The sequence below is a fragment of the Lygodium microphyllum genome, chromosome 24 (assembly GCF_053477565.2).
Source record: "Lygodium microphyllum isolate KBCC chromosome 24, Lygodium_microphyllum_v1.1.10, whole genome shotgun sequence".
Taxonomy (NCBI): domain Eukaryota; kingdom Viridiplantae; phylum Streptophyta; class Polypodiopsida; order Schizaeales; family Lygodiaceae; genus Lygodium; species Lygodium microphyllum.
In genome coordinates this window covers 4,801,058-4,811,372 of record NC_141158.1, presented here as the reverse complement: position 1 = coordinate 4,811,372, position 10,315 = coordinate 4,801,058, and positions in this window count along the sequence as shown.

Genomic DNA, 10,315 nt, shown 5'->3' with positions numbered 1-10,315 from the left:
GTGCACGTCTTAATGAACTAAAGCGAGCTTCACTAAGAGCTTTTGTGAAGATGTCTGCAACCATTTGATCACTGGGACAATGCTCCACCATAATGGAACCTTTCTTGACTTCATGTCAAACATAATGATAATGAATAGCAATATGCTTTGATTTACTATGTTGTATATAGTCTTTGGTATGATTAATAGCACTTTGGTTGTCGCATCGAAGAGGTGTACTAGATGATGAAGGATGTCCCAAATCTGCAAGTAGTTGTCGAAGCCAAACTAGCTTGCGAGCTGCTAATGATGCAGCAACATATTCGGCCTCAGTTGTAGAAACCGCAACACATCGTTGTTTCTTGCTGGACCAAGAAACAAAACATCCATTTACAAAGAAACAATTCCCACTTGTAGATCGCATGGATAAATGTGAACTTGCCCAGTCAGCATGTATATATCCAATAAGGTCAAGAGAAGTTGAAGAAGATAAAGAAGAATCCTCTCGACTATGATAAATAAGACCAAACTCCTTAGTACCCTTGAGGTACTTAAGAATACATTTTGCAGCACTCCAATGAATAGTGGAAGGGAAAGAAAGATATTGTCCCAAAAAGTTAGTTGCAAATAAAATATCTGGTATTGTGTTTAAACCAATAAATTGAAGACAACCAACAAGATTAGTAAGAGGTTGATGAATGGCTGATTCTTCATCGCGTGTTGTAGATGTACCCTTGGTAGAGCTCCAAAGAATGGGAGTGTTGGCAAAGTGTGCATTTGTAAACCCAAACTTCTTAATAATATCATTAATAAACTTTGTCTGGCAAAGAAGAAGAATGCCTTGTTGTCAGTGTCGTTGAGCTTGAAGGAACTCTTCTTCGGGCGTATGCGAATGAAGACCATGTCTGCTTCTTTGAAGACTCTATCTTGATGCTTCAAATCCACGTAGGCCTTCTCTCTATCCTTGGCAGCTTGGATGTCCTGTCTTATTGACTTTATTTGGTCATCCATCTCTTTCAACATTTGCCTTGAAGCTTCAACCCTCAAGGTTGGATCTGAGAAGTTTAGGGGGCTTCGGCAGTCATGACCATACAATGCTTGGAAAGGGGTCATCTGAATGCTTTGTTGGTAAGAAGCATTGTAGGCAAATTCAACCAAAGGCAAGTATTGAATCCACCTTTTTGGCTCACGACAACAGTATGCCCTAAGCATATCCTCGATGATTTGATTGATTCGTTCTGTTTGGCCATCTGTTTGGGGATGGTAAGCAGTGCTAAAGCAGAGATGAGTCCCAATGGCTTCAAAGATAGCACTCCAGAAGTGTGATATGAAGAGAGAATCACGGTCACGAATGATTCTTCTTGGTAGCCCATGTAGCTTGAATATCTCCTTGATAAACAATCTTGCAATGTCTGAGGCTTTATATTTTGTTTTTACTGGAATAAGGTGTGAAACCTTAGTAAGCATGTCAACCACAACCATGATGGAGTTGTATCCTCCTTGGACTTGGGGTAGGCCTACAACAAAATTCATATAGATCAATTCCCATTTCATTTGGGGAATGTCAAGCGGTTGCAGCTTCCCTGCCATCTTGACATGTTCAACTTTGATACGTTGACAAGACAAACAGTTGGTGACATATTAGAGAATGTCACATTTAAGCCTCTCCCAATGGTAGTTCTTCCTAACAGCATTGAGAGTCTTGGCATAGCCAGGATGTCCTAGGAAAGGGGAATCAATTGCTTCCCACAATATCTTCTGCTTAAGTGATTGGCTTGCTGGTATACATAGCCTTGTTCTATAGTAGACAAGCCCACCATTAATAGAGAATTCATGATACTTAGCTTGCAACTTTTGGTTCTGATCCTTGATAGACATCTCCCCTAGCATTGTTTGGTAGGCCAGGTCATGGCATGCATCCTCTCTAGCTAACTCAAGTATTGGATTGTTTGGCATAAATACTTTTGTAGCTAGAGATCTAGCTGTTGATAGATTCTGCAAGATTAGTGAATTAAGGAATGCCTTACAACTAAATGCATCGGCAACTACATTCTCTTTTCTTGGTCGGTACTTGATTTCAAAGTTATATTCCTCCAGCACTTCAATCCATCGACGTTGCCTCATGTTGAGCTCATTCTGGGTAAAGATCCATTTGAGACTCTTATGGTCAGTTAATAGCGTATACTTGTTACCCAATAGGTAGTGTCTCCAAAGCTTTAGAGCATGGATGATAGCTAGCAATTCTAGATCATGTGTAGCATAATTCTTTTCATGACTCTTCAATTTCCTTGAAGAGTATGCTACAGGATGACCTTCCTGCATGAGCACACAACCTAAGGCAAGTGTGCTAGCATCAGTTACTACCTCGAACTCCTTATTGAGGTCTAGAAGTTTTAAGATAGGTGCTGATACCAAACTTTGCTCAATCTGTCGAAGCTATTTTGTTCAGGAGTTGACCATGCAATGGAAGTTTTCTTCTTCAGTAAGTCTGTCAGAGGTGCTGCAATCAAAGCATAGTTTTTTATGAAAACCCAATACCATCCTGTCAATCGAAGAAAGCTTCGTATTTCTTTGGCAGATGTTGGTATTGGCCATTCTAGCACACCTTGGCTGGGTCCACTGAGATTCCTTCTGCTGATACTATGAATCCCAGATATTCAATCTGACGTTTGAAGAATGCAATCTTCTTCATCTTAGCATACAGCTTATGTGCCCTCATTGTCTCAAGGACAATCTGAAGTTGGGGTTCATGATCTTCTTCCTGTTTAGAATAGACTAAAGTGTCGTCGAAGAAGACGAGCACGAAATCATCAAGATATGGCCTAAAGATATCGTGCATTAGCCTATTGAAGGTGGCAGGGGCATTCGTAAGCCCAAATGACATAACTAGGAATTCAAAGTGCCCATATCTTGTATTGAAGGCAGTCTCTGGGATATCTTCTTCCTTGATCCTTATTTCATAATAACCTGACCTGAGGTCAATCTTGGAGAAGATCTTTGCTCCCTGAAGACGATCAAGAAGCTCATCTATTCTAGGAATAAGGTACTTGTTCTTGACAGTTGATTGATTCAACCCTCGGTAATCAATACATAGTCGAAGTGTTCCATCTTTCTTTTTCTGGAACAGTACTGGAGCTCCCCACAGTGAGCTGCTAGGACGGATGTAGCCCTGTTCTAGCAGTTGCGTGAGTTGTTCCTTTAGCTCAATTGCTTTCAATATAGACATTTTATAAGGTCTTTTTGCAATTGGCGTAGCTCCTGGTACTAGCTTGATCTCATGATCCACTTCTCTTTGAGACGGGAGTTCTATCAACTCTTCAAGAAATACATCCACGAATTCCTTTAGCCAAGAAGGTCCTTCACTAGACTCTTGCTTCTTATCTAACTTGTTGAGCTTAATTAAGTAGACATGTAATCCTTTTCTAACTCCTTTTATGATCCGAGATGCTTTGGCCAATTGGATTTTTGGCACTCCTGCCTCACCTTGAGTTGTGACTAATTCCCTTTCAGAGTTTCGAAGGAAATTTAACCCTTTCCATAATGAATGTGGGCATCATTAGGCTTAAGCCAATCCATTCCGAGTAGGCACTCATGGATACCTAAATTCATGACTCTGAATTTGACTAAAGTCAGCTTTCCTCCCAGAAAGAATTCCACCTTAGCAGTTTGCCTGGTACAAGTAACCTCACGACCATTTGTCAATTCCATAAGCAAGATAGGTGCTTCTACTATGGCTATTCCTAATCTTTTTGCACATGTTGGTGAGATAAAGGAATTTGTACTGCCATAATCAATCAAGGTCTTGAAACTTTTACCTTGATAGTCCGACGGTGTTTGAATCACCGAGAATCGGCGATTCGGGCCTTTCCACACAATTGACAACGCACGAGGTTCTTTCTCTACCTCGGGTAGCACCTCCTTGACCACGGCCCATTCCTTGGAAAGGTGCTTGGCGATGTCCTCCTCCATGTTTGGGACATTGCCTCTTGAAGTGACCGAGGTCGTTGCAGTGGAAACAACGGAGGTTTCGACCATTGCTTTGAGTAGAAACAAAGTTGTTGACGTTGTGAGTTCTTGCTTTCTTTCTTTATCCTTGATTCTGACCTTGAACTCTCTTCATTTGAGGTCTGAATGCTCCTATGTTCGGGTCATTATAAGACCAAGTTTTGTTACCCCTTTGTCTAGACTGCACCTCCTCAATTATAGGCGCAGCTCGAATGAGTGCATCCTGAAGATCTGATGGACGCATAGATTCGATATGGGTATTTACTGGGGGATTTAAACCAGCACAAAATTTGGACACCTGCTGTGTCATGTCCATCTGCGGCGCATACTTTAAAAGTGAGACGAATTTAGAGTAGTATGCGTCAAGAGTGAGCCCTAGCTGTTTTAGCTCGTAGAAATCTTTCATTTTCTATGTGCAATATATAGGTGGTAAGTATCTTCCCTGCACGGCTTTTTTTAGCTTCTCCCAGGTAATGGATCCCTCCGCAATCCCTTGATCCCTGCACCATTGCTTCCACCAAAGCCTGGCTTCGCCGGTGAGCTTTAGTTTGACGAGCATAGCCTGATTGGCGGGTGCAATACCAGCTACTTCGAAGTAATCCTCCATGGATTCAATCCAAATTTCAGTATCTGCTTGGACGGACCTACCTCTCCCGTCAAATTAGGGCGGCTTAATCTGCTTGAGAAGAAACTTCTTCTCCTGGATTACAACAGTACTTGATGTAGGAGGCGAACTAGGAACATGTACCTGGGTTTATGCCTCGACAAAGGTTTCTTTATTATACGATAAATGTTATTGATTTATATTACATCTTTAATTCCGCTATCACCCAAGAAATTTAACTACTTAACTTTTTATCAATTCTCATGCACAATCAGACATTGATAAAAAGAAGTCTTATTTGTATTTATATGGGCATAGCCCTTTCGGAATACAATATTTCTTTTGATGATAAGCCAACTGTTATATTTAGTTTGGGGAGAACAACATTGTATTACATTTATCTACATGAAATGTATAATAGTATGGTTTTGGGTCGTGGATCTTCACGAATCGGTAAGTCATTGGAAGTTTAGGGTATCCTTTCCTTTGGAGCCCATTCTTCTCATGGTGCCCCAACACTTTAATCCTGTCGGCAGGGATCACATGGGTTACTTCCTCATATACATATAAGTTCATCTCAACCCTTCGACCTCGAATATGTAGAGTTGAGTTTACGTGAGCTTCCACAAAAATGAATAGCTTCACAACTTTCAGGTCTTCCAACCACTTGATCCTCTTTAGGTTGGTTTGTAGATAAGCAAACCGGTGGGCGGCTATATAGTAGATTCCTGAGACACCCATCCATCTTCGTTCCATGTACAAAGGCGATGGATTATAGATTTGTTCTAGGATGTTCATCATCTCAACCCTTTGTCGATAATGCGGAGAATGTGTTGCAGTCATAAACATGACTCGGAATACTAAGAACTTGTTCCATACTTTGTAATTCTGCAAGACAGCATTGAAAGTAAGGAAATGTTTGGAAGAGCAACATTTGCTTTACTTTATCTTACTAAGATTTCATAAAAACAATTCGTTGTTGGTTGGCTCTGATACCAACTGTAACGTGTCCACTTGTATCTTCAGGACACATCTTAGCAGTCCATCGGAAAGGATGTCTAGAAAGCTCCGCCTGGCACACCCATGGAATGTTATGGGGTTTGCAAACTAGGGCTTTCCGCATCTGCCACGTAGCAGAAGTATTCTGGCCGTTCCCACTTGGGATAAAGCTGAATTAGGGTTTTCCTTATTGGTTGTTTCCTAACAGCAACTAGCGTCAGACCCAAGAGAACTACTTTACGCAGAAACGCTAGGTCCGAAGCGGATTTACGTTGCACTTGGTTCAAGGAGAATGGGAAACGAGAGGGATTCAAAGTCAACCTCTCTGCCATAAGGCATAGTCCCATTCCGTTCCCCTTGTTGAGATATCAAGCTCCACTCGTGATATGCCAGGGTGACCGTTGTGCATTTATGTCACTGACTTGTCAGTTGCAGATGCGGTTGGTACACCGCCCATGAATAATAGCTAGATGACAGCTATCCTTATCTACTCTAGTTTGTGGCTTAGTTAGTATGTCACCTTAGTTAGTTGAGTTTGGTTTGAGACCCATATATACGGTTCTTCTATTTCTATGTACTTGAGTTCTTTTTGGCTTACACAACTAAGAAGAGGAAAACTCTTTTCAGCCTCCACCTTTTGTATGTATTCCCCCATTGTGCAAGTAAGAAAGCTACAAGTGAGACTCCTTCCTTCTATCCCACAATCTTGACATGGTATTAGAGCCTTGTTCGTGGTAAGGAGCTCAAGAAAGCAAACCAAGTTCGCGGTGTTCTGGTAAGAGGACCAGTGTTACTTTCATTTTTTTGTTTTGGGAGCAAGTCTCTGCAGGTAGCACAGCCGAAAAGTGCAAGAGTGCATTGTCTCAGATCGAGACGCCTTTCTTGATATAGCAAGAGCGCAGTATATGCTGCAGGCAAGGGCTTTAGCCTTAGATTGCTCAGTTTTTTTGATTTGAGGCCATTTTGGGGCCTGTTTTGGAGGCGGAAGTTTTCTGCATGCACTCAGGAAAAGGCCCTGTTTTATGTTGTGTGACCACTGTTCTATAAGTCAGTGAAAAGTTACTATAGAAATTGCATCGTATGCCTGTGCACAGAGACATTGGGAGTTACAGAATCATCCTTGTTGCCCGTTGATGCAAAATCGTCACTAGAAAGTGACTGTGTGGTCAAATACCACTTTCGTCAGTTTTGCAGATTTGCCCTTGTGAGGTTGAAGTTGTGTTCTTTGCAGTGACAAATTTTTTTGCAGTGTTCTGTAATGGCGTCTGATTCTCTTTCACAGATTGTCACTGAAAAGCTTGACAAGAACAACTTCCAAGCATGGAAGTTCAAAATGACGAATTTCCTAATGGGAAAAGGATATTGGGAATTCGTTGCAGGAAATGAAAAAGAACCAGTTCTTCCTGATGTTCCCAATCAATAGCAAATGCAGGCATTTAAAGCATAGCATGAGAGAGCCAGGAAATTTATGTACTGGCTGTCTATCAGCATTCCAGACTCTATGATTGTGCATATTCAAGATGCAAGTACACCAAAGGAGGCATGGGATACTTTGTCAAAAATGTAAAGCACAAATATGCAAGCTAGAAAAATGCAGCTCAAGCAAGAGTTGCACAATGTGCAAAGAGAAAGTATGAGCATCAATGACTACCACATGAAGGTGAAGAAGATTGCAGATGAACTTGCTTCCATTGGGTCGCCAGTGGAAGATGATGATTAAGTTTCTCTGACCTTGAATGGTCTAGGAAAGGATTATGCACAATTCTGAACATCCATTTCCGTCCGTGAAAGATTTCCTAAGTTTGAAGAGTTGATTGCTCTTCTAATTTCTGAGGAGCAGAGAAATGGTGGTGCATCTTCTTCAGGAGGAACTTCAAAAGAAGCTGTCTTCTACTCAAATATTGGAAGAGGTAGAGGCAGAGGTAGAGGAGGCCGATCTGGAGGCCGTGGTAGAAATCAGAATATGCAGCAAACTCAAGAAAACCAGTCCTATGGAGGAGGACGTGGTAACTCTAGAGGCAGGGGGAGCCAAAAAGGTTGTGGTGGATGGCAAAGAGGCCAAAATGCAAACAGCAATGTTGAATGCTACTATTGTGGTAAAATGGGTCATATGGAAAAAGACTGCTATAAAAAGCAGAATGACATCATGAATGGAAAATTGCAACAAGGGAATTATGCATCTTCTAGTAGACAGGGTGATGACAGAAATAAGCATTTGTTTATGGTGCACCACATGACCAATTTTGTGACAAGTGCAGAAGAAAGCAACGACGTGTGGTATGTTGACTCAAGTATATGAAACCACATGACAGGTCATGCAGAATGGATGCAAGATGCAAGGAAAATGGAAAAACCAGGATTTGTGGAGACTGGTGATGATACTGCACATCCTATTGTGCAGATTGGAAAATTTCCTTTGTCTATGCAGGATGGGAAAAAGAAATACCTATTGGATGTATTTCATGTCCCGAATATCACCAAGAACCTAGTTTCTATTGGTCAAATGGTTGAGCAGGGCTTGCAGGTCAAATTTAATTCTCATGGTTTCTTTGTTGAGGATATGAAAAATAAAGGTCGCTTGATAGCAAAAGGAAAGAAGAAGGGCAGAATGTTTACGTTGGATACAGACATGCCTGAATTGAGTGCAGCCATGCTTGCACATGGGACTGGTGTAGTTGCATATATTGATATCTGGCATAAACTCATTGGTCATGTTAATGTACAGCGACTTAAATCAATGCAAGCCCAAAATATTGTTGCAGGATTGCCTAAATTCAAGGTTGCAGAAATGTATAAGGTATGTGAAGCCTGTCAATTTGGAAAACAGGCAAGGAAACCATTTCCTAGACATGTTCAAGAGAGTAAGAAGCCATTGGAATTAATCCACTCTGATGTATGGACTACTAAAGCTGCATCTCTTGGAGGCTGTCATTATTTTGTCACTTTTATTGATGACCATAGCAGAAAATTTTAGGTGTATTTTATGAAAAAGAAAAGTGAAGTTTTTGGGCATTTCAAAACTCTTAAAGCTATGGTTGAAAAAGAAACAGGCCTGCAAATAAAATGCCTAAGGTCAGATGGAGGGGGAGATTACCTCTCAAATGAGTTTGCAAGGTTTTTGCAGGAGCATGGCATAAAGCAACAATATTCATGTAGTCATACCCCACAACAAAATGGAATTACAGAAAGAAAAAACAGGCATATTGGAGAGGTATCTCGTGCCATGCTCAATGAAAAAGACCTGCCAGATTTTTACTGGGCTGAGGCAGTTGCTACAGCAGTCTACATATTGAACAGGAATCCCACTGCAGCAATACATGGCATGACTCCAGAGGAGAGGTATACTGGTAGGAAACCAGATATTTCTCATTTGAAAATTTTTTGTTGCATTGCCTATGTTCATGTGCGAGATGAGTTGAGATCCAAAAGCTGAGAAGTGCATCTTTATTGGTTACTCTCTGCGGCAAAAAGGGTATAGATGCTAGAACCCTTCTACTCGTAAGTTTACAGTGAGCAGAGATATTGTTTTTGATGAGATAAGTAGCTGGTATAAACCAGTAAATGTGATTGATAATGTAGATGCACAAAATGGTAATGTTGCACAGAATTCACAGCAGCAGTCACAAGATATTAGTGGACCTGGAGCATCCTCTAGCAGTGGTTCACATTCTTCGCCATGGATAGGCAGATTGAGATCAGGAGAATCTTCTCAAAGCAATGTAGATAGTGGTATGCAGGTATCACGAAAAGGAAAAGAGAAGGTAGATCAGCCCATGTTTGATGTGAATGCAGGTCACTCTTATGTGGATGGTGAATCCAGTGGCTCAGAACAAAGCATTGATGATGAGTTGGGTATTCCTTCTATTGTTACACCTGGAGTAAGGAAGACCAGGGATGTTTTGAGAGCACCTGGGAGTGAGCCTACTTTGCGCAGGTCTACTAGAGCTAGGTATCCTGTGGATAGGCTGAAATATGATGGATTTAGAGCCATTTACTATGCCTATATAGTCAAAGTGATACATGAACCAGAACCCACTTCTTTTGAGCAAGCCATGGGAAAAGAAAAATGGGAGAAAGCCATGGATGAAGAAATGGATGCTTTGGAAGAAAATGCTACATGGGAATTGGTACCTTTGCCTAAAGATAAGAATGCAATTGGTTGTAAGTGGGTTTATAAGGTGAAGCACAATGCAGATGGTTCTGTGAACAAATACAAGGCAAGATTAGTAGTCAAGGGGTATGCACAAACATATGGCATTGATTATGAAGAAACATTCAGTCCGGTTGCAAGGATGACAACTGTAAGAGTAGTCATTGCTATGGCTGCATCAAAGGGATGGTCTTTACATCAGATGGATGTAAAGAATGCTTTCTTGCATGGTGATTTTCAAGAAGAGGTCTATATGGAGCAGCCACCAGGTTATGTACATGCTGTTCATCCTGAGTTTGTTTGCAGGTTGAAAAAAGCCTTGTATGGCTTGAAGCAAGCACCTAGAGCATGGTCTGACAAGATAGGACAGTATCTTGTCACTATTGGCTTTCAGATTTCCAAGGCAGATTTCTCACTTTATGTGAGAAAAACAGAGAAAGGTATTATGCTACTTGTCATTTATGTTGATGATTTGATTATGACAGGTGATAGTGATGAAGATATCCTTCATGTGAAAATGCTATTGAAGCAGAAGTATGAGATGAAGGATTTGGGAGAGCTGTGTTATTTCTTGGGCA